This window comes from Pseudophryne corroboree, chromosome 5, assembly GCF_028390025.1.
Source record: "Pseudophryne corroboree isolate aPseCor3 chromosome 5, aPseCor3.hap2, whole genome shotgun sequence".
NCBI lineage: Eukaryota > Metazoa > Chordata > Amphibia > Anura > Myobatrachidae > Pseudophryne > Pseudophryne corroboree.
Genome location: NC_086448.1, coordinates 152084001 through 152105755, shown reverse-complemented (window position 1 = coordinate 152105755; position 21755 = coordinate 152084001). Strand labels below are relative to the sequence as shown.

Genomic DNA, 21755 nt, shown 5'->3' with positions numbered 1-21755 from the left:
TTCCGAGTTGATCGCTCGCAAGGCGATTTTAGCAGAGTTACACACGCTAAGCCGCCGCCTACTGGGAGTGAATCTTAGCTTCTTAAAATTGCGAACGATGTATTCGCAATATTGCGATTACACACCTCGTAGCAGTTTCAGAGTAGCTTCAGACTTACTCGGCATCTGCGATCAGTTCAGTGCTTGTCGTTCCTGGTTTGACGTCACAAACACACCCAGCGTTCGCCCAGACACTCCTCCGTTTCTCCGGCCACTCCTGCGTTTTTTCCGGAAACGGTAGCGTTTTGATCCACACGCCCATAAAACGCCGTGTTTCCGCCCAGTAACACCCATTTCCTGTCAATCACACTACGATCGCCGGAGCGAAGAAAAAGCCGTGAGTAAAAATACTATCTTCATTGTTAAATTACTTGGCGCAGTCGCAGTGCGAATATTGCGCATGCGTACTAAGCGGAATTTCACTGCGATGCGATGAAAATTACCGAGCGATCAACTCGGAATGAGGGCCACAATGCGCAGAGTTATCAACCAGACGACACCATAATATTCAATCCGAAAAACCTGATCAAGCAGACTAAGTAATGGGAACTTAAATATGATAAAATACCATGTACATAACATAATTGTATATGTCATTAAATGTCTGCCCACAGATATGGCTACTGGATTATGATTCCACCCTGAAATGCAATGTGCAAAACATGACAATCAACAGTAAACAACCAAACAAAAATATAAGTATAAATAACAAAAAATTTAAAAAACACAAAAACAAAAAAATATATAAAAATTAATTAATCCTATTGAGGACAGTGGGCACGAAATAGAGGCAGATCATATATGTAACAAAAAATAAAAATAAAAATGAAAAAAATAATGAAAAAGTAGAAATGTCACTTCATAATATAGCCCTAAAGAAAGCATCGAAAGTTATTACTCTCATTTAATCCCCTTGGGGACTTAGTGTCCAACATATGTATCCAACGAGATTCAGTTTGAAGTAACTTTTTCCCTCGATCACCGCCTCTAGCCAATTTAGGGATGTGGTCTATAATCATGCACTTTAGTGCTGCTAGTTGATGTCCATTTTGAAAAAAATGCAGAGCCACCGGTTTATCACTTTTTTGGTTCAAAATTGCCTGCCGGATAGAAAGACGGTGGTTTGCCATCCTTTCCCTAAAGGTGGTAGTGGTTTTGCCCACATAATAAAGTCCACACGGACACAGTAGGATGTAAATGACAAAGTCCGATGTACATGTGACTTGATGTTTAATTGGAATTTTCTTCCCAGAGTGCGGATGAGCAAACACTTTTCCTGTTAACATGCTATTACATGTCGTACATCCAGAGCATTTGAAACAACCCGTCCTCCGGGTAGTGAGCCAAGTGGCCTTTGGTTTATTATTAAAATTCTTCATAGGCTGCATCAACAATTGTTTCAAATTTGGACCTCTTGAAAAAGATATTAATGGTTTCTTCGCAACTTTTTGAAATGCTTTGTCGGTTGCAATAATGGGCCAATGCTTTTTCACCGAACTTGCAAATGTGGGAGCATTGATGTCGTATTGAGTGGTAACCACCATTCTATCCAACGGTTTTGGACCTGTGGGTTTTTGCCTACCCGAAAAGATAAAACGTGCCCTTTTAAGGGCCTTCTTGATCATTCCAGATCCATACCCTCTTTCCTCAAATCTGGTAGCCATCTCCATAAGTTGTACTTCACGTAGATCTGTTTGTGTGTTATTACGCATTACGCGCAAAAACTGGGAGATTGGCAAACCATTTTTGAGAGAATCAGGGTGATGGCTCGTGGAATACAAAAATGTATTCCTGTCCGTACTTTTACGGTATAGGGTAGTACCTATCCGATTTCCATCCCTAAACACCTGAACATCAAGGAACTCTATCCGGTCAGATTGAACATTACATGTAAAACGAATAGGGCTAGAAAGCCCATTAAGCTTAGATACCATGTCTTTGAAACTATCACAGGAGCCCTTCCATATGATGAAAATATCATCAATATATCTATAATAGTGCAGAATGCTGGGACCGAAGATGGGATAGATGTTCATCTCTTCATACTGGGTCATAAATATATTAGCATACACAGGCGCTAAATTCGAACCCATCGCGGTCCCAGCATTCTGCACATAAAAGCAATCTGCATACTGAAAATGATTTTGTGTAAGAATGATTCGAATCATGTCACAAACGAAATCAACTGGAGGGCCACAGAATTCAAAAACAGACAATGCTCGTTCCACAGCCAGAACACCAAGATCATGGGGAATGACAGTGTACAACGATGCCACATCCATTGTTGCAAATACACAATCAGCTGGTAAACCCTCTATTTGAGTCAGCTTATCCAAAAAGTCACCAGTGTCCTGTATGTAGCTCTTACTACTAACAACCACAGGTTGTAATAGAAAATCTACATACTTAGCTAATGGTTGTAGTACCGAATTTTCTGCAGATACTATTGGCCGGCCTGGAGGCCTATCGGCCGATTTATGTATCTTAGGGATACAATACAATATTGGGGTCACTGGATGTTCCACTGTTAAAACTCTCACCAGGTGTTCATCAAGATATCCACTAGTTACTCCTCTTGCTAGCAATGCATCCACTTTAGACTTTATCTCATACATTGGATTAGACCTTCTCTTGGAGTAAGTGTCAGTGTCACTCAATTGTGTTAGAACATCATCATGATAATATTGGTAGTCCAACACCACCACAGCCCCACCCTTGTCTGCTGTGCGTATTACAATCTCACTGTTATTTTGTAAAGACTTAATGGCCATTCTCTGTTCAAAAGATAAGTTGTAATAATAGTTTGACTTTCTAGTGGATACATCCAAATCATTCTCAACCATCCTTAAAAAAGTTTTAATGCTTGAATTGGTTGATACCGGATCAAAGCCACTGGATTTTGTCAAACAAAATTTGTTAGTACTAACATCAGATTCCCCTGTGTCTCTGAAAAATTCCTTAAGTCTCAATTTGCGGCCTAATTTGTATAGCTCCACACGAGAGTCAAACTCATCACGCCTAAACGTAGGCACAAACGAAAGCCCTAAAGACAATACAGATTCCTCAGCTGGAGACAAAATGTATTTCGACAGATTAAATACATTATTGGTATCCATTACTTCCTTCTTCCTCCCCTTCTTACTTTTGCCCCGCCTTGTGCGGCTCTTCCACCTCTGTTGCCACCAATCCCCGTGGGATCCAGTCGGGCTCCTTAAAAAGCCTGACCACTAGGGGGCAGTTGTTCACTATTCTCCGTTTCAGAGGATGAATAGGAAGAATCAACAGAAAATGGTGTCCTATGTTTATTAGCCGGGAAACGTTGTCTAGATGTTCTCAAGGACTCTCCTGTGAGCCATCTATATACCGTATGGCTCCGGTAATCGTTATGAACAGTCTCCAACTTATTTTTCTTAAAAGTTATTAAGTCAGTCCTGTACCGGTCGATCTGTGCAGTAAGTTTTTCAAGCCACTTTTCAGATTTATCATCAACAAGTTTTGGTTGATGGTGGGTCCTAAAATTGTCAAGGTCAGTTCGTGTACGTTTTAACTCATTCCCAACCTCCTCAACTACCAGCAGTATTAAGTCTAGGGAGCACTTATTTAAAACACCACACCATTTACTGCAAAAACTAGGGTTGGTGCGTCCAATGGTGGGAATATTATGGACTCTAAATCCACGTGGGATCTTTTTTTGTCGGTAATAATCTGACAAAAATTGCCCGTGTAGGACTAAATCTACTTCCCGTTTACTTAATCTTAATAATTTATAATAAAGGTCTACTGCACTATCAGCCGGTACCTGATTGAATTCCTCCTGCTGAAAAAGTACTTTCTCTGCGTCATCATCAGTTAAACTGACTTGAGCATTTTCTGCTAAATTCAATAATTCTTCATCAAGTAACCTGGCCCCATGTGACATGATTCAAAGGGCATTCACTTTAATGTAACCTCAAACAAATTAATTAATTAAATATGACTAACCAATTCTGACCAGATAGAGCTCCCCTAGATGCAAATGCAATGAAAACAGAAACACATCCTAAAGAGCCCACAGCCTCAAAGATGATTAAAGTAACTAAATCAAAAATAACAACACAATACTTGAAAATATATCATAGACAATGCTGGTTGTCAATTATTGCACAATGCCCTAGGCAATTCAAAACATCAATTTCCGTAATAAACATAAGGTGCTAAATGTAAGGAGCTGGGTAAAAACCAGCCCAATAAATAAAGATATATAAACATTTGCACACTTTAAAAAATGTATCCAGGTGCTCTCTATAATCTGTTCCTTGATGGTCCATAAATAATACTTGTGCCTCCAAAATAGACAAACCAAGTACCTAATCCCTTCTAATATAAATAGATATGCTATTACCAATAAAAAAAAACACCAAAAAAAAAAACATGTTTTACATTTTTTTTTATTAGATTCCGCCACCAAAGTGTGGCGGATTGAAAATGACGAATTTACTGTCTAAAAGCACTGTTGTCGAATTTCCAAACTTCAATTGAATATACTTTTGGCGAATTGCCACATTTGTACTATTGCAGAAATGTCGAATTTGACAAATGTCGAATTTCAAAAAGTCGAATTTGGAAAGTCCGTTTTTTTGACGGAAAGTACTGAATTGCATTGTCGATTTTTTTTTTTGGCGAAAATGTCCCGTTTTTCGACATTTTCGGGAATTCGACCGCAATTGCATATACCCCTAAGTGTCCACTGGCAGATTAACCTGGGGCTTAGACAGCATCAGACACTTTATCCCAGGAGCAATGCAAGTTAAATGCAGACTTGAATATAGAGGTTTCCTGTCAGTTTGAAAATGATGCCACATGTCAGCCAGGCACAAATATCCAGGTCAGGGCTATCCGCCAGGCATTGGACATCCTGCAATCTTAAATTCCTTTATTTCATAAAGCCTTCTGCTGTAAGTGTAGAATGTACTGTACTGTCTTGTTTCTCGACTCTCTGGATATGGTTACCCAGGCTCAGGTTCAATCAGACCAGGGTCGGATTGGCCCACCAGGTCCCAGGGGTAACCCGCCCCCCCCCCCCCCCCCCCGGTGGGCTACACTGCCTGAGGGTTCCCTCCTGCTTATATTATACTGCACAGGACTATGATGTATATTCTACAGTGCATTCCTGTTATTAATCGGGTACATAGCTTGCACTAGCAGATTTTACTGTATATGTTTAACAGGGGGCCAAGACTATGCACTTTCTAAATGCTAGCCAAGCCTGTGTGGTAGATGGCCAAACCCCCTCGGGAGACACCCTTAAGCATGGGCTCCTCCCTACCTCTGTATTTCCCCAGTGGGCCCTTCAGTTTGGGAGAGTTATCAGAGAATACTCAGGTTTTTAATTTCTGAACCAGCATTACCATTTATGGCCATTATTTTGTCTCTTCACCAATCCAGAGGTTTCTGTGTCTAAATGATCTTCTGATCAAGGCCAGTACCCCTTCCTTGCCCCTAACTATTGTGTTGGACACTCTTCAGATATCAGAATCCCATAATTTAATTGCTAATTATAAGAAGCAACAGTTGATTTACACCAAGTGTATAATTCTCCAAGGAATCTTATTCAATACCCAGCTTAAAAGGGTGTCATTTCATTACAGGTCTCAGTAACAGAAGAAACTCTGTCCTTTTGTGCATGAAGATCCCTGGGAAGTCAACCTTTAGGATTGAGGATTCAGGCTTGTTTTAAGGGTCTTCAGGCTCTGAAGAAGACCAAACTGTAATTAAGTGTCCTAGATTTGAGGGCAGTCTTTATGCTTTTTCAACAAATTGTCTCTTGCACTGTACGTAAAAGTTATAAAAATCCAGCCACACAATGCCACTGCTGTGGCATACCTTATTTATCACTAAGGCACAAAAAAAGCTTTCTATTAATCTGATCCTCAGGACTGATTGGTGGGCAGAACGGAATGTTTCATTCTTCGCAGGACTGTTCATTCTGAGAGCAGACAAATTAGAATTGGTCTATCTAAATAGGCCCTTCACCACGAGAAATGGTTCCTTCATCCACAGGTTTTTCTGCAGCTTATAGAAAGATGGGGTCAGCCAGATATAAATATGATGGAATCCAGGTGAAACAACTAGCCAGGTGCAGAAACAAGGTCCCAAAAGCATATATGGTAGATGCTATGATGGTGTAATGCAATGGTTCTCAAACTGTGTGCTTAGGCACCATGGAGTGCTGCTAGGCTCTTACAGGAGTGCCTCTGGTTGGTTTAGGACCAAATAAAATTATTTATGGTCAAAGTGATAGGCAAAACCAATACTAGAGGCTGCCAATCATAAAACATGTGGACAATCAGAAGCAAAACTGTACACCAGTACATAACGGAACATAAGGATGATAGGTAGGCAATATTTACTTATTAATTTTTTTCAAATTTAGCAATAAAAAAAACTTTTATCCTTGGGGTGACCTGAAAAAAAATGCAGATATTCTAGGGTGCCATTATTCAAAAAAAGTTTGGGAACCACTGATGTAATGGGATTGTTATCTCATTCACTTGTTTCTCTGGTGACAATGGGTGTCATTCCGAGTTGATTACTAGCTGCCGTTGTTCACAGCGCAGCGATCAGGCAAAAAAATCGGCACTTCTGCGCATGCGTATGGTGCGCACTGCGCACGCGGGAAGTACTTTCACAAAAGCTGATGCAGTTTCACACAAGGTCTAGCGACGCTTTTCAGTCGCACTGCTGATCGGTGAGTGATTGACAGGAATGGGGCGTCTCTGGGAGGTAACTGACCGTTTTCCAGGAGTGTGCTAAAAAACGCAGGCGTGTCAGATAAAAACGCAGGCATGCCTGGGGAAACGGGGGAGTGGCTGGCCGAACGCAGGGCGTGTTTGTGACGTCAAAGCAGGAACTAAATAGTCTGAAGTGATCGCAAGGTAGGAGTGGGTCTGCTGCTACACAGAAACTGCATGAAAATATTTTGAAGCAGTTCTGCTAACCTTTCGGTCGCACTTCCGCTAAGCTAAAATACACTCCCAGAGGGCGGCGGCTTAGCGTTTGCACTGCTGCTAAAAGCAGCTAGCGACCGATCAACTCGGAATGAGGGCCAATGCTCCCAAGGGAGCTGCAGAAAAAAAAGAGAGAGTGTGAGATACCCCTGGCTTTAAAAGGAGCCAATGGACACTGTAATTTAGAAGGCAGCCAAGTAGGTGGAACCGCAAAGCATTGCATGAATCAGGAAAGAGGATTCTCTGGTTGCACATGCGTAGTGGACACTGAGAGATGCTGTAGAGCAGGAGAGCATGGTGAGGTGCCACAGGTCTTTGACTAGGACTGGACAAGCTACAATGATATGGTGGTGCCAAAGGCCACTGAATACCCACTGATGGTGTGCTAAGGACCACTGCAGAAGTGCCAGCAGAGTGAGTCTGTGAATAGGGTAAAGTGTGACAGCACTGGGATCCCCAGTGGAGATCCATGGAAACTGTTTAAAGGTGATTAAGGAAAAAAGCATCTTTAGATTGGCAGTGTATTGAAATGCTGAGTTACTCCAATATTTAAGAGACTGAGCTAGAGATGAATATGTTGACAGTGTGATATGTGCCCTGTTTGATTACTATTGAATCAAAGACTGAGTCTATTAGTATAAAAAGAGTAAGCCATTTTGTGAGTGTACTATATGTTAATTAGAGTGCCCTTTGGGACTGAGCTATTGATACTATTAAATGCTGAAGACAAATGTGCTAATAAAAGTGGAACTGTGTTTATTATACTTTATCACTGGAAAGTCAAGGCTGTTGTTCTCTGGAATCAAGATAGACCAGCATTAGATTATAATCCTATTGCACATTGACTATTTACTACCATATTGCTAACTACTGTTTTATACCTGTCATATCTTATTTATGCTGTATTGCTGGTCATTTGTATGGTGATTATTATTTCCTATATAGGGACCCACCCTGAACTCACCCTCTTAGATCCCCTTTAATAAATCTATTTGATTATTCTATCATTCAAGGCTATCACGTTATGTCATTTTACTGTGTGTATGGGTCTAGACTCTCTGCTTCATCCTGAAGTGGCTAAGCTTGTGGAGTTGCTGCCAGAGAAAAAAGGAAGATCCACTGGAGTTGTTGTCTCAACTGTAATTTACCACCTACACCTAATTTATCTGTGCCCACACCAACACCCAGGTAACACGTGTCTCAGTAATCCCAGTGGTTATAGAGCATGGAACTCAGACATGGCAAAAGTTATATCTTGCCAACTTTCTCAAATATTTCACTTAACCAGTCAAGTACCTTTTCTTCATCTAAATTTTCCAGCAACTGGCTTTGATAGCGTGGCTCTTGAAGCCAGGATTCTAAAAGCTAAAGGTCTCACTGATAGGGTGATTCAGACTATGCTTAAGTTTAGTATCAGACTATGGAAAAAATACATATCATTGTGTGAGCAGTACAGGTTCCAAATTCATCTTTTAGGTTGTCTAGATTTCTACATTTCTTACAGAAATGCAGCGGCGGCTCCTACTTACTTTAAATTGGGGGTCTGTCGCTACCCCCAGCCCGGAGAGGGGTGCCCCGGGTCCCAACACCTGCAATGTATGGGGCAGGTGCTGGGACCGCCACATGCGCATATGCTGTGATGCGACTGTACATGTGCAAACCCCTCGCTTCTATGGATTGCATCGGCTGCAGCCCATAGAAGCCGACTGGGTTGTGTGAAAGGCAGAAAGTGACTTCCTATAGGAATCCAGCTCTCTACCTATCGCAGCCCGGTCTGTCAGTCCTGGAGGGAAGAAACACCTCGCAATGGAACTGCCTTGTGTGTCTGGCAGGTAAGACTACCAATAGGAAGTGACTGCCACTCACAGTGAAGTAAGTGCAGTCACAGACTGCATCTGGCTTCACTGACACTGACAGGGGTGACAGATTTTACCTGGGGGGAGGGCTAAAATCCACCACAGCAGAAATGTCTGGGTGAGGGACTGAAACTAAATTATTTGAAGGTCAAAATTTAATCTTTTTGTCTGCTAGATATGTCTAGTGGATTACGGTTTTCCAAGAAATAAATTTTTTTGTCATGTGTTTCCATGCCTGTGCTTGTTTGTTTCATGAAGTCTTCTTTTTTTTCTCCAATAATAAAATATATATATACAGTATCAAGTTTCTTCCAATGGAGATTTCAGTCAGAATGTCACCAGGTTCTGAATTTTGACAGTCAGAAGGTCAACATTTGTAGTGATGACATTCACAAATATCGACATGGTCAGAATGTTAAAATGTGACATATCATCACCAGAATTTTTGGGTTATTTTTAGAATTAGTCTTAGGGTTAGATTTAGGGTTAGTGGTGTATCTATAATGGGTGTTGGGAATATGGTGCACATGGGCCGATGGGTCCATGGGGGCCCACACTGCACACCCTGCACCCATGTTTTCAATATTTACCCCTCCGGAGTCCCACATCGGTGGAATTAGCACTGTACAAATCACAGAGAAAATGGCACAGCGGCAATTTTCACAGTGTCTTGTGCATGCACTGTAGGAAAATCACCAGGAATATAGCCACAACGCCATTTCTCTGTAGACCCGTGCACTACACACTGGCTCACCAATAATGTCCCTAGTGCTCAGAGTCTACTGCGCTGCTGGCTACAGAGGAGGGGGCCCAGACGGATTCTGCACAAGGGCCACATCCTCCATTAATTTGCCTCTGGTAAGCGATTAGGTTTAGACTAAAATAAACAAAAACTGTATGCAGACATGTTAAATCTCAACATTATGACATTTTACATGTCAACATAACATCCATTTCGACTGTTAACTTTTCATACCACACCCTCCAAAGGAAACTAGTTTGGCTACCAGAATCCAGACCTTTTGGATGTACAACTGTTTGTGACAACTACAGAACCGCGGTATCTTAATCTCATCTAATATGCCTTTGGAGTCTGAAGATTTAAAATTTATCACCTGGAAACATATGGCTTAGATTTAACAATGCTTAGAGAGTGATAAATTTCACGAAGATAAAGTACCAACCAATTTGCTCCTGACTGTTCCTGACAGAAACAGCCTGTAACATGGCAGTCAGGAGCTGGTTGGTTGTTACTTTATCACCGTGCTATTTATCACTGTCTATGGCTTGATAAATCTGGGACACAATTTCTACTTATTTAGCTAGTGTTGAAGAGGGAGCATGAACACATTATTAAGAAGTGCCATCTGTACCTACTAAACCCCACTGTATTTTCAGTGTCCACTATTCACTCAAAGAAAATGACTTGACATAACTGTAAGCCATGTTTTTTAGCCAACGTCTCCCAATAACCCCATGGGGCCTATTTATTGTAGAAATGAAAACCCTGGCTTGCTTTTATCTACTCATAGATAAAAAAATAATGTGGCATATAGGAATACAAGTCGATTTCATATTATTGACTAAAATAAAGAATATTATAATAATTAATGTATAATGAGTAAATATGGTCTAAGATAAACATAATGCATGAAAATACTGGCTAAGGTTATCGCTCTCTAACCTTTGGGGTCTATTTACTAAGACTTGGATGGAGATAAATCCGACGGTGATAAAGTCCCAGCCAACTAGCTCCTAACTGTCATTTTTCAAACCCAGCCTGTAACATGGCAGTTAGGAGCTGATTGGCTGGTACTTTATCTCCATCAGATATATCTCCATCCAAGACTTAGTAAATAGACCCCTTTGTTGCTTGATTCCTTACCTATTATATATAACAGGAGCCTATGGAAGCACGCTAGGATATGTTTATTGTATATTGCTTATCAATATCTGTGATTATTATTATGCTTGACTCATATGCCTAGGTCTTGAAAACTTGCCAATAATGTTTTTGCGTCAATAAAAATATGTTTGTTTTTTTGTTTTCTTTTTTAAAGCACTAGCTCAGGAAATGATTAAGGTTTGAAGCGAAAAGCATAGGATGAAACAGCACTAAAAGATAAGTCTACACATACATTACCTAGTACGAGATTATTTATCAGGACCCCAGACATGCCGATTCCCACAACACATCTCAGCACTATATAGGTGTAAAAATCTGTAACAAATGCTGCTCCAACACCAAAAGCCAACATCAATAAAATTGAAATTAATATAATAGGACGTCTCCCAATCCTTTAAAAATTAACAAAATGTACAGAGATATAATCATTGCATAAATATATGGATAGAAGTCTTAGTTTACATTTTTTAAACAATGTCAGCATGAAAATTTTAGGTAGTCTCTATGGTAAATGTATACATATTGCATTGGTTACAATAATAATGTTACTATTCATAAGCAATATTTAGGCAACATGTTACTCAAACATTTGGGGAAGAATAATAATTAATCTAAATATGCAAATGACAGAAAATATTATTATCTAAATAACATAAATTAAGTAAACAGATGCATTTTTCTACATTTTGGCACCATACGAGGGGTATGCAATAAGTTTCTGGATGCACAAAAAGTATTATAATTACAAAGTGAACATTCAATTTTTTCAAAGTATTGGCCAGAGGAGTCTATGCAAAGTTGAATGCTCTTAAACCACTTGGTGAAGCAGCTGGACCTGTCCGAATCAGGTATGTCTTCTACAAGCTGGGTGAAGGTCTCCACTGCAGTTTCCGTTGATTCAAAATGCACTTGATTTGTGGGAACATGAAAAAGTCGCAAGGAGTCAGGACTGGATTGTATGGCAGATGACCAAGCTTCTAGATGCATTCATGGGCCAGAAAAGCCACCACTTTCCTGTACACAGGTGCATTGTCATGATGGAGAAGGGTACCATGACCGCAAGTTCTTTGATGGTTCCTGGAAATGGCCTCCAGCACTTGCGGCAGGCATTGGTTGGCGTACCAGTCCCCATTGACAGTGTGCTGCTGCAGGAGTGGTATGGTAGCTACTAGAGATGAGCGGGTTCGGTTCCTCGGAAACCGAACCCGCCCGAACTTCAGTTTTTTTTACACGGGTCCGAGCGACTCGGATCTTCCCGCCTTGCTCGGTTAACCCGAGCGCGCCCGAACGTCATCATCCCGCTGTCGGATTCTCGCGAGGCTCGGATTCTATCGCGAGACTCGGATTCTATATAAGGAGCCGCGCGTCGCCGCCATTTTCACACGTGCATTGAGATTGATAGGGAGAGGACGTGGCTGGCGTCCTCTCCGTTTATAGAGAGTGAGACTACTAGAGTAGAGAGAGACACAGTATTATTTACTTTAGTAATTTTGGGGAGCATTAGGAGGAGTACTACTACTTGCTGAAGTGATAGTGTGACTGTATATCTGACTTGTGGGGGAGACAGTGGGGAGCAGTTAGAGTCTGAGAGCAGGAGTACATATTTTAACGTACAGTGCACACTTTTGCTGGCACTCTGCTGCCAGAGTGCCACACTGCCATTGTGACCACACTGACCACCAGTATATATTGCGATTGTCTGCTTAGGAGTACTACTTGCAAGTTGCTGATAGTGTGACCAGTGACCTGACCACCAGTTTAATTAATCACCACCAGTTTAATATATATATATATATATATATATATAATTGTATATAATATATATATAATTGTATATGTATACCACCTACCCGTGTTTTTTTTTTTTTCTTTCTTCTTGATACATACTACTATAGTAGCTTACTGTAGCAGTCTGCGGTGCTGCTGAGCGGACAGTGTCCAGCAGGTCCGTCATCAGTCATTACATAATAAATATATATACCTGTCCGGCTGCAGTACTAGTGATATTATATATATATATATATATTAATTTCATCTCATTATCATCCAGTCTATATTAGCAGCAGACACAGTACGGTAGTCCACGGCTGTAGCTACCTCTGTGTCGGCAGTCGCTGGTCCATCCATAATTGTATACCACCTACCCGTGGTTTTTTTTTTTCTCTTTCTTCTTGATACATACTACTATAGTAGCTTACTGTAGCAGTCTGCGGTGCTGCTGAGCTGACAGTGTCCAGCAGGTCCGTCATCAGTCATTACATAATAAATATATATACCTGTCCGGCTGCAGTACTAGTGATAATATATATATATATATATATATATATATTAATTTCATCTCATTATCATCCAGTCTATATTAGCAGCAGACACAGTACGGTAGTCCACGGCTGTAGCTACCTCTGTGTCGGCAGTCGCTGGTCCATCCATAATTGTATACCACCTACCCGTGGTTTTTTTTTTCTCTTTCTTCTTGATACATACTACTATAGTAGCTTACTGTAGCAGTCTGCGGTGCTGCTGAGCTGACAGTGTCCAGCAGGTCCGTCATCAGTCATTACATAATAAATATATATACCTGTCCGGCTGCAGTACTAGTGATATTATATATATATATATATATATATATATTAATTTCATCTCATTATCATCCAGTCTATATTAGCAGCAGACACAGTACGGTAGTCCACGGCTGTAGCTACCTCTGTGTCGGCAGTCGCTGGTCCATCCATAATTGTATACCACCTACCCGTGTTTTTTTTTTTTTCTTTCTTCTTGATACATACTACTATAGTAGCTTACTGTAGCAGTCTGCGGTGCTGCTGAGCTGACAGTGTCCAGCAGGTCCGTCATCAGTCATTACATAATAAATAAATATACCTGTCCGGCTGCAGTACTAGTGATATTATATATATATATATATATATATATATATATATATTAATTTCATCTCATCATCCAGTCTATATTAGCAGCAGACACAGTACAGTACGGTAGTCCACGGCTGTAGCTACCTCTGTGTCGGCAGTCGCTGGTCCATCCATAAGTATACTAGTATCCATCCATCTCCATTGTTTACCTGAGGTGCCTTTTAGTTGTGCCTATTAAAATATGGAGAACAAAAATGTTGAGGTTCCAAAATTAGGGAAAGATCAAGATCCACTTCCACCTCGTGCTGAAGCTGCTGCCACTAGTCATGGCCGAGACGATGAAATGCCAGCAACGTCGTCTGCCAAGGCCGATGCCCAATGTCATAGTACAGAGCATGTAAAATCCAAAACACCAAATATCAGTAAAAAAAGGACTCCAAAATCTAAAATAAAATTGTCGGAGGAGAAGCGTAAACTTGCCAATATGCCATTTACCACACGGAGTGGCAAGGAACGGCTGAGGCCCTGGCCTATGTTCATGGCTAGTGGTTCAGCTTCACATGAGGATGGAAGCACTCAGCCTCTCGCTAGAAAAATGAAAAGACTCAAGCTGGCAAAAGCACCGCAAAGAACTGTGCGTTCTTCCAAATCCCAAATCCACAAGGAGAGTCCAATTGTGTCGGTTGCGATGCCTGACCTTCCCAACACTGGACGTGAAGAGCATGCGCCTTCCACCATTTGCACGCCCCCTGCAAGTGCTGGAAGGAGCACCCGCAGTCCAGTTCCTGATAGTCAGATTGAAGATGTCAGTGTTGAAGTACACCAGGATGAGGAGAATATGGGTGTTGCTGGCGCTGGGGAGAAAATTGACAAGGAGGATTCTGATGGTGAGGTGGTTTGTTTAAGTCAGGCACCCGGGGAGACACCTGTTGTCCGTGGGAGGAATAGGGCCGTTGACATGCCTGGTGAAAATACCAAAAAAATCAGCTCTTCGGTGTGGAAGTATTTCAACAGAAATGCGGACAACATTTGTCAAGCCGTGTGTTGCCTTTGTCAAGCTGTAATAAGTAGGGGTAAGGACGTTAACCACCTCGGAACATCTCCCTTATACGTCACCTGCAGCGCATTCATAATAAGTCAGTGACAAGTTCAAAAACTTTGGGCGACAGCGGAAGCAGTCCACTGACCAGTGAATCCCTTCCTCTTGTAACCAAGCTCACGCAAACCACCCCACCAACTCCCTCAGTGTCAATTTCCTCCTTCCCCAGGAATGCCAATAGTCCTGCAGGCCATGTCACTGGCAATTCTGACGAGTCCTTTCCTGCCTGGGATTCCTCCGATGCATCCTTGCGTGTAACGCCTACTGCTGCTGGCGCTGCTGTTGTTGCTGCTGGGAGTCGATGGTCATCCCAGAGGGGAAGTCGTAAGCCCACTTTTACTACTTCCACCAAGCAATTGACTGTCCAACAGTCCTTTGCGAGGAAGATGAAATATCACAGCAGTCATCCTGTTGCAAAGCGGATAACTGAGGCCTTGACAACTATGTTGGTGTTAGACGTGCGTCCGGTATCCGCCGTTAGTTCACAGGGAACTAGACAATTTCTTGAGGTAGTGTGCCCCCGTTACCAAATACCATCTAGGTTCCACTTCTCTAGGCAGGCGATACCGAGAATGTACACGGACGTCAGAAAAAGACTCACCAGTGTCCTAAAAAATGCAGTTGTACCCAATGTCCACTTAACCACGGACATGTGGACAAGTGGAGCAGGGAAGGCTCAGGACTATATGACTGTGACAGCCCACTGGGTAGATGTATGGACTCCCGCCGCAAGAACAGCAGCGGCGGCACCAGTAGCAGCATCTCGCAAACGCCAACTCTTTCCTAGGCAGGCTACGCTTTGTATCACCGCTTTCCAGAATACGCACACAGCTGAAAACCTCTTACGGCAACTGAGGAAGATCATCGCGGAATGGCTTACCCCAATTGGACTCTCCTGTGGATTTGTGGCATCGGACAACGCCAGCAATATTGTGTGTGCATTAAATATGGGCAAATTCCAGCACGTCCCATGTTTTGCACATACCTTGAATTTGGTGGTGCAGAATTTTTTTTAAAAACGACAGGGGCGTGCAAGAGATGCTGTCGGTGGCCAGAAGAATTGCGGGACACTTTCGGCGTACAGGCACCACGTACAGAAGACTGGAGCACCACCAAAAACGCCTGAACCTGCCCTGCCATCATCTGAAGCAAGAAGTGGTAACGAGGTGGAATTCAACCCTCTATATGCTTCAGAGGTTGGAGGAGCAGCAAAAGGCCATTCAAGCCTATACAATTGAGCACGATATAGGAGGTGGAATGTACCTGTCTCAAGCGCAGTGGAGAATGATTTCAACGTTGTGCAAGGTTCTGCAACCTTTTGAACTTGCCACACGTGAAGTCAGTTCAGACACTGCCAGCCTGAGTCAGGTCATTCCCCTCATCAGGCTTTTGCAGAAGAAGCTGGAGGCATTGAAGGAGGAGCTAAAAGGGAGCGATTCCGCTAGGCATGTGGGACTTGTGGATGGAGCCCTTAATTCGCTTAACAAGGATTCACGGGTGGTCAATCTGTTGAAATCAGAGCACTACATTTTGGCCACCGTGCTCGATCCTAGATTTAAAACCTACCTTGGATCTCTCTTTCCGGCAGACACAAGTCTGCTGGGGTTCAAAGACCTGCTGGTGACAAAATTGTCAAGTCAAGCGGAACGCGACCTGTCAACATCTCCTCCTTCACATTCTCCCGCAACTGGGGGTGCGAGGAAAAGGCTCAGAATTCCGAGCCCACCCGCTGGCGGTGATGCAGGGCAGTCTGGAGCGACTGCTGATGCTGACATCTGGTCCGGACTGAAGGACCTGACAACGATTACGGACATGTCGTCTACTGTCACTGCATATGATTCTCTCACCATTGAAAGAATGGTGGAGGATTATATGAGTGACCGCATCCAAGTAGGCACGTCAGACAGTCCGTACTTATACTGGCAGGAAAAAGAGGCAATTTGGAGGCCCTTGCACAAACTGGCTTTATTCTACCTAAGTTGCCCTCCCACAAGTGTGTACTCCGAAAGAGTGTTTAGTGCCGCCGCTCACCTTGTCAGCAATCGGCGTACGAGGTTACTTCCAGAAAATGTGGAGAAGATGATGTTCATTAAAATGAATTATAATCAATTCCTCCGTGGAGACATTGACCAGCAGCAATTGCCTCCACAAAGTACACAGGGAGCTGAGATGGTGGATTCCAGTGGGGACGAATTGATAATCTGTGAGGAGCGGGATGTACACGGTGATATATCGGAGGATGATGATGAGGTGGACATCTTGCCTCTGTAGAGCCAGTTTGTGCAAGGAGAGATTAATTGCTTCTTTTTTGGTGGGGGTCCAAACCAACCCGTCATTTCAGTCACAGTCGTGTGGCAGACCCTGTCACTGAAATGATGGGTTGGTTAAAGTGTGCATGTCCTGTTTATACAACATAAGGGTGGGTGGGAGGGCCCAAGGACAATTCCATCTTGCACCTCTTTTTTCTTTCATTTTTATTTGCGTCATGTGCTGTTTGGGGAGTGTTTTTTGGAAGGGCCATCCTGCGTGACACTGCAGTGCCACTCCTAGATGGGCCAGGTGTTTGTGTCGGCCACTAGGGTCGCTTAGCTTACTCACACAGCTACCTCATTGCGCCTCTTTTTTTCTTCTTTGCGTCATGTGCTGTTTGGGGAGTGTTTTTTGGAAGGGCCATCCTGCGTGACACTGCAGTGCCACTCCTAGATGGGCCAGGTGTTTGTGTCGGCCACTAGGGTCGCTTAGCTTACTCACACAGCTACCTCATTGCGCCTCTTTTTTTCTTCTTTGCGTCATGTGCTGTTTGGGGAGTGTTTTTTGGAAGGGCCATCCTGCGTGACACTGCAGTGCCACTCCTAGATGGGCCAGGTGTTTGTGTCGGCCACTAGGGTCGCTTAGCTTACTCACACAGCTACCTCATTGCGCCTCTTTTTTTCTTCTTTGCGTCATGTGCTGTTTGGGGAGTGTTTTTTGGAAGGGCCATCCTGCGTGACACTGCAGTGCCACTCCTAGATGGGCCAGGTGTTTGTGTCGGCCACTAGGGTCGCTTAGCTTACTCACACAGCTACCTCATTGCGCCTCTTTTTTTCTTCTTTGCGTCCTGTGCTGTTTGGGGAGTGTTTTTTGGAAGGGCCATCCTGCGTGACACTGCAGTGCCACTCCTAGATGGGCCAGGTGTTTGTGTCGGCCACTAGGGTCGCTTAGCTTACTCACACAGCTACCTCATTGCGCCTCTTTTTTTCTTCTTTGCATCCTGTGCTGTTTGGGGAGTGTTTTTTGGAAGGGCCATCCTGCGTGACACTGCAGTGCCACTCCTAGATGGGCCAGGTGTTTGTGTCGGCCACTAGGGTCGCTTAGCTTACTCACACAGCTACCTCATTGCGCCTCTTTTTTTCTTCTTTGCGTCATGTGCTGTTTGGGGAGTGTTTTTTGGAAGGGCCATCCTGCGTGACACTGCAGTGCCACTCCTAGATGGGCCAGGTGTTTGTGTCGGCCACTAGGGTCGCTTAGCTTACTCACACAGCTACCTCATTGCGCCTCTTTTTTTCTTCTTTGCGTCATGTGCTGTTTGGGGAGTGTTTTTTGGAAGGGCCATCCTGCGTGACACTGCAGTGCCACTCCTAGATGGGCCAGGTGTTTGTGTCGGCCACTAGGGTCGCTTAGCTTACTCACACAGCTACCTCATTGCGCCTCTTTTTTTCTTCTTTGCGTCATGTGCTGTTTGGGGAGTGTTTTTTGGAAGGGCCATCCTGCGTGACACTGCAGTGCCACTCCTAGATGGGCCAGGTGTTTGTGTCGGCCACTAGGGTCGCTTAGCTTACTCACACAGCTACCTCATTGCGCCTCTTTTTTTCTTCTTTGAGTCATGTGCTGTTTGGGGAGTGTTTTTTGGAAGGGCCATCCTGCGTGACACTGCAGTGCCACTCCTAGATGGGCCAGGTGTTTGTGTCGGCCACTAGGGTCGCTTAGCTTACTCACACAGCTACCTCATTGCGCCTCTTTTTTTCTTCTTTGCGTCATGTGCTGTTTGGGGAGTGTTTTTTGGAAGGGCCATCCTGCGTGACACTGCAGTGCCACTCCTAGATGGGCCAGGTGTTTGTGTCGGCCACTAGGGTCGCTTAGCTTACTCACACAGCTACCTCATTGCGCCTCTTTTTTTCTTCTTTGCGTCCTGTGCTGTTTGGGGAGTGTTTTTTGGAAGGGCCATCCTGCGTGACACTGCAGTGCCACTCCTAGATGGGCCAGGTGTTTGTGTCGGCCACTAGGGTCGCTTAGCTTACTCACACAGCTACCTCATTGCGCCTCTTTTTTTCTTCTTTGCGTCATGTGCTGTTTGGGGAGTGTTTTTTGGAAGGGCCATCCTGCGTGACACTGCAGTGCCACTCCTAGATGGGCCAGGTGTTTGTGTCGGCCACTAGGGTCGCTTAGCTTAGTCATCCAGCGACCTCGGTGCAAATTTTAGGACTAAAAATAATATTGTGAGGTGTGAGGTATTCAGAATAGACTGAAAATGAGTGGAAATTATGGTTTTTGAGGTTAATAATACTTTGGGATCAAAATGACCCCCAAATTCTATGATTTAAGCTGTTTTTTAGTGTTTTTTGAAAAAAACACCCGAATCCAAAACACACCCGAATCCGACAAAAAAAATTCGGTGAGGTTTTGCCAAAACGCGGTCGAACCCAAAACACGGCCGCGGAACCGAACCCAAAACCAAATCACAAAACCCGAAAAATTTCAAGTGCACATCTCTAGTAGCTACATGACCAGTCTTGGCCACAAAAACAGCCACCATCTGCTGCGCTCACGTAGGAAACTTCTGTTGCAGTGCATATCCAACAGGGGTCCACTGGGCTGACTGTTATTTTGTTTCAGAGTTGAAACTGGAGATGCAGGATTCATTGCCACTGAAGATCTCCCTGACAGAGATTGAGTCACTGCCATCAAACCTGCCCAGCGTGTTGTGGCACAAAGTTACCCGAACCTCTTCTTGCTCTTAAGTCAGCGGATGGGGTGTCCAGCTGATGAGGTGTCCACCCTAGCGTCAACCTCAACTATGGCCCTCGCAGCAGCAATGTTGTCTTTGGTGATGGCGGACACAGGTCTGCCGCAGCGCTCCTCATCTTCCAGGGACCATCTCATGCACTGATATCTTCAGACTACTCAAACACAGTGGTCCAGGATGATGCTCCCCCCCCCCCCCCCCTAAAAGCAGCTTGGTCCAAACTATCCTGCTGTCACAGACCACTCTTATAGAAGTAGAAGATCATGGCTCTCTAGTGGCCTCTGTTGAGCTCTGTAATGAAGTGAACATGCTGAGTTCTTCGGTGTGCAGTGCTTCTTATATACGAATCTGTGTCTTGACATTTCACAAGAATTTTAGTCAGAAATGTGTCTACTCTACCTATGTACTGCACATCCAGAAGCTTATTGCACACCCATTGTTACAAAATAAACAGTTGTAAAGCTAACCTAACCTAACAAAAAAAAGCAGTAATTTTGCTTTGAACAACACTTAATAAAATGAAAATTTTGGTCTTGTCAGTAAGGCAGTGGTTGGTGGTCCATCAAATTACAGTATTTATGGTCAATTTGATATGCAGAGCTGATGGTTAGCAATCACAAAATGTGAACAAACAAATTGTCACCCTGTCCACCACCACATATCTAACCCTAAAGATTAACTTATTGCATAATTTCCATATTTTGCAATTTTTCTCGGAATTTCTCAATTGGAAACTTTTGGCCTAGGGGGTTCCGTGAAAAAAAAGGTCTGATACAGAAGGGTGCCGTGATTCACAAAAGTTTGTGAACCACTGAATAAAGATGTTCAGACAAACCTGTTCACTGCTGTTCCCACAACATCTGATTAACACCTTACTGTCCAGACCAATTTTCATTTTCGTTTATTGTGTAATTGCTACCAAGAATAATTACTGTGTCCATTCCAAAGTCAAATAAGTAAAAAAAAAATCCATTATTTTGGGGAAATGAAGGCCTTATTCAGGTGAAATCCTGCATTCTCCGATCCCCTGGGCCAGTGCGCACGCAAAGGTTCCGTTCTGCATGTGCACAGCCTGGAAAATACAATCCCATTGATGTGAACGCCTCTGCCTGATTGACAGGCAGAGGCATTCGGGAGACGATGCGATGTTGCTGGACTGCAACTGAAGCTGAATAAGGCCCTTAATACATTATTTATATAAAAGTCCAGTCTCAATTTAATAGGAAAATAATGATTAGATATTAACTATGTGATTCTATATGATTAACTAATATGATTCTTACCTGTCACCTAAATTACCAAAAATAAATGATCCGATGAGGATTCCCAACATGTAAATGGACTGAGAGAGGTTAATCTGATCCTTTCTGTGGCACACCAGGTCGAACTGAAAAATGGGAAATACACAAATGCTTTCATTGGTGCACTGACATCATGTGATATTATATTGTAATGTGTATAGTAAACAAACAGCATTGCCATTATTATTAACAATTGCATAACGTGTTATCCACGGTCGAGTCACATTATTATGAGCACTTCCTACATTTGACGTTGGCAGCACGTAGCCCATGAAATATGTCATGTGTCGTGCGTTGGCTTGGTGGGTATATAAGGTGTGCGATTGGCCGTCTGCATACATATTCCTCATTGCTGTTATGGGTAAAAGGGGTGATTTATCAGAGTTGCAAAAAGAGAGGATTATCGGCTTTCGGGCCAAGGGTGGTAGTATTTCTGAAACAGCGCAGTTTGTAAACTGTTGGCTTGCTGCTGTGGTGAAGGTGCATCGTGACTGGATAAATGGCACCATTGCGAATAACCCACGAGGAAACTGCGGAGCCCACTGATGTGAGAGGTGAACGTCGGCTACGAAGGTGCGTGAGGGTTCATTTACACGCTACAGTGGAGCAGTTCCCCATCAAAATGATCCCGGGGATATCAGATGTCACGTGTGTCTAAAATGAGAGTTTAGCAAAATTCTAGCTGCTGTCCGTGCT

At 43.3% G+C, this 21755-nt stretch overlaps 1 protein-coding gene across 4 annotated transcripts in view; it reads left to right on the top strand.

Annotated features, from left to right (window-relative positions):
- LOC134927409 (xin actin-binding repeat-containing protein 1-like) overlaps positions 1-21755 on the top strand; it is a 559013-nt gene that overhangs the window by 140975 nt on the left and 396283 nt on the right. Inside the window, exon 3 of one of the 4 annotated variants that reach the window (XR_010177633.1) lies at positions 19629-21096. The exons of 2 other annotated variants lie outside the window; for them this stretch is intronic. The gene's annotated coding sequence lies outside the window, so the exon portion shown is untranslated. Of the gene's footprint in view, positions 1-5666; positions 8033-19628; positions 21097-21755 lie in introns of those variants that run through there. One more of the 4 variants, XR_010177631.1, reaches the window with a different exon arrangement.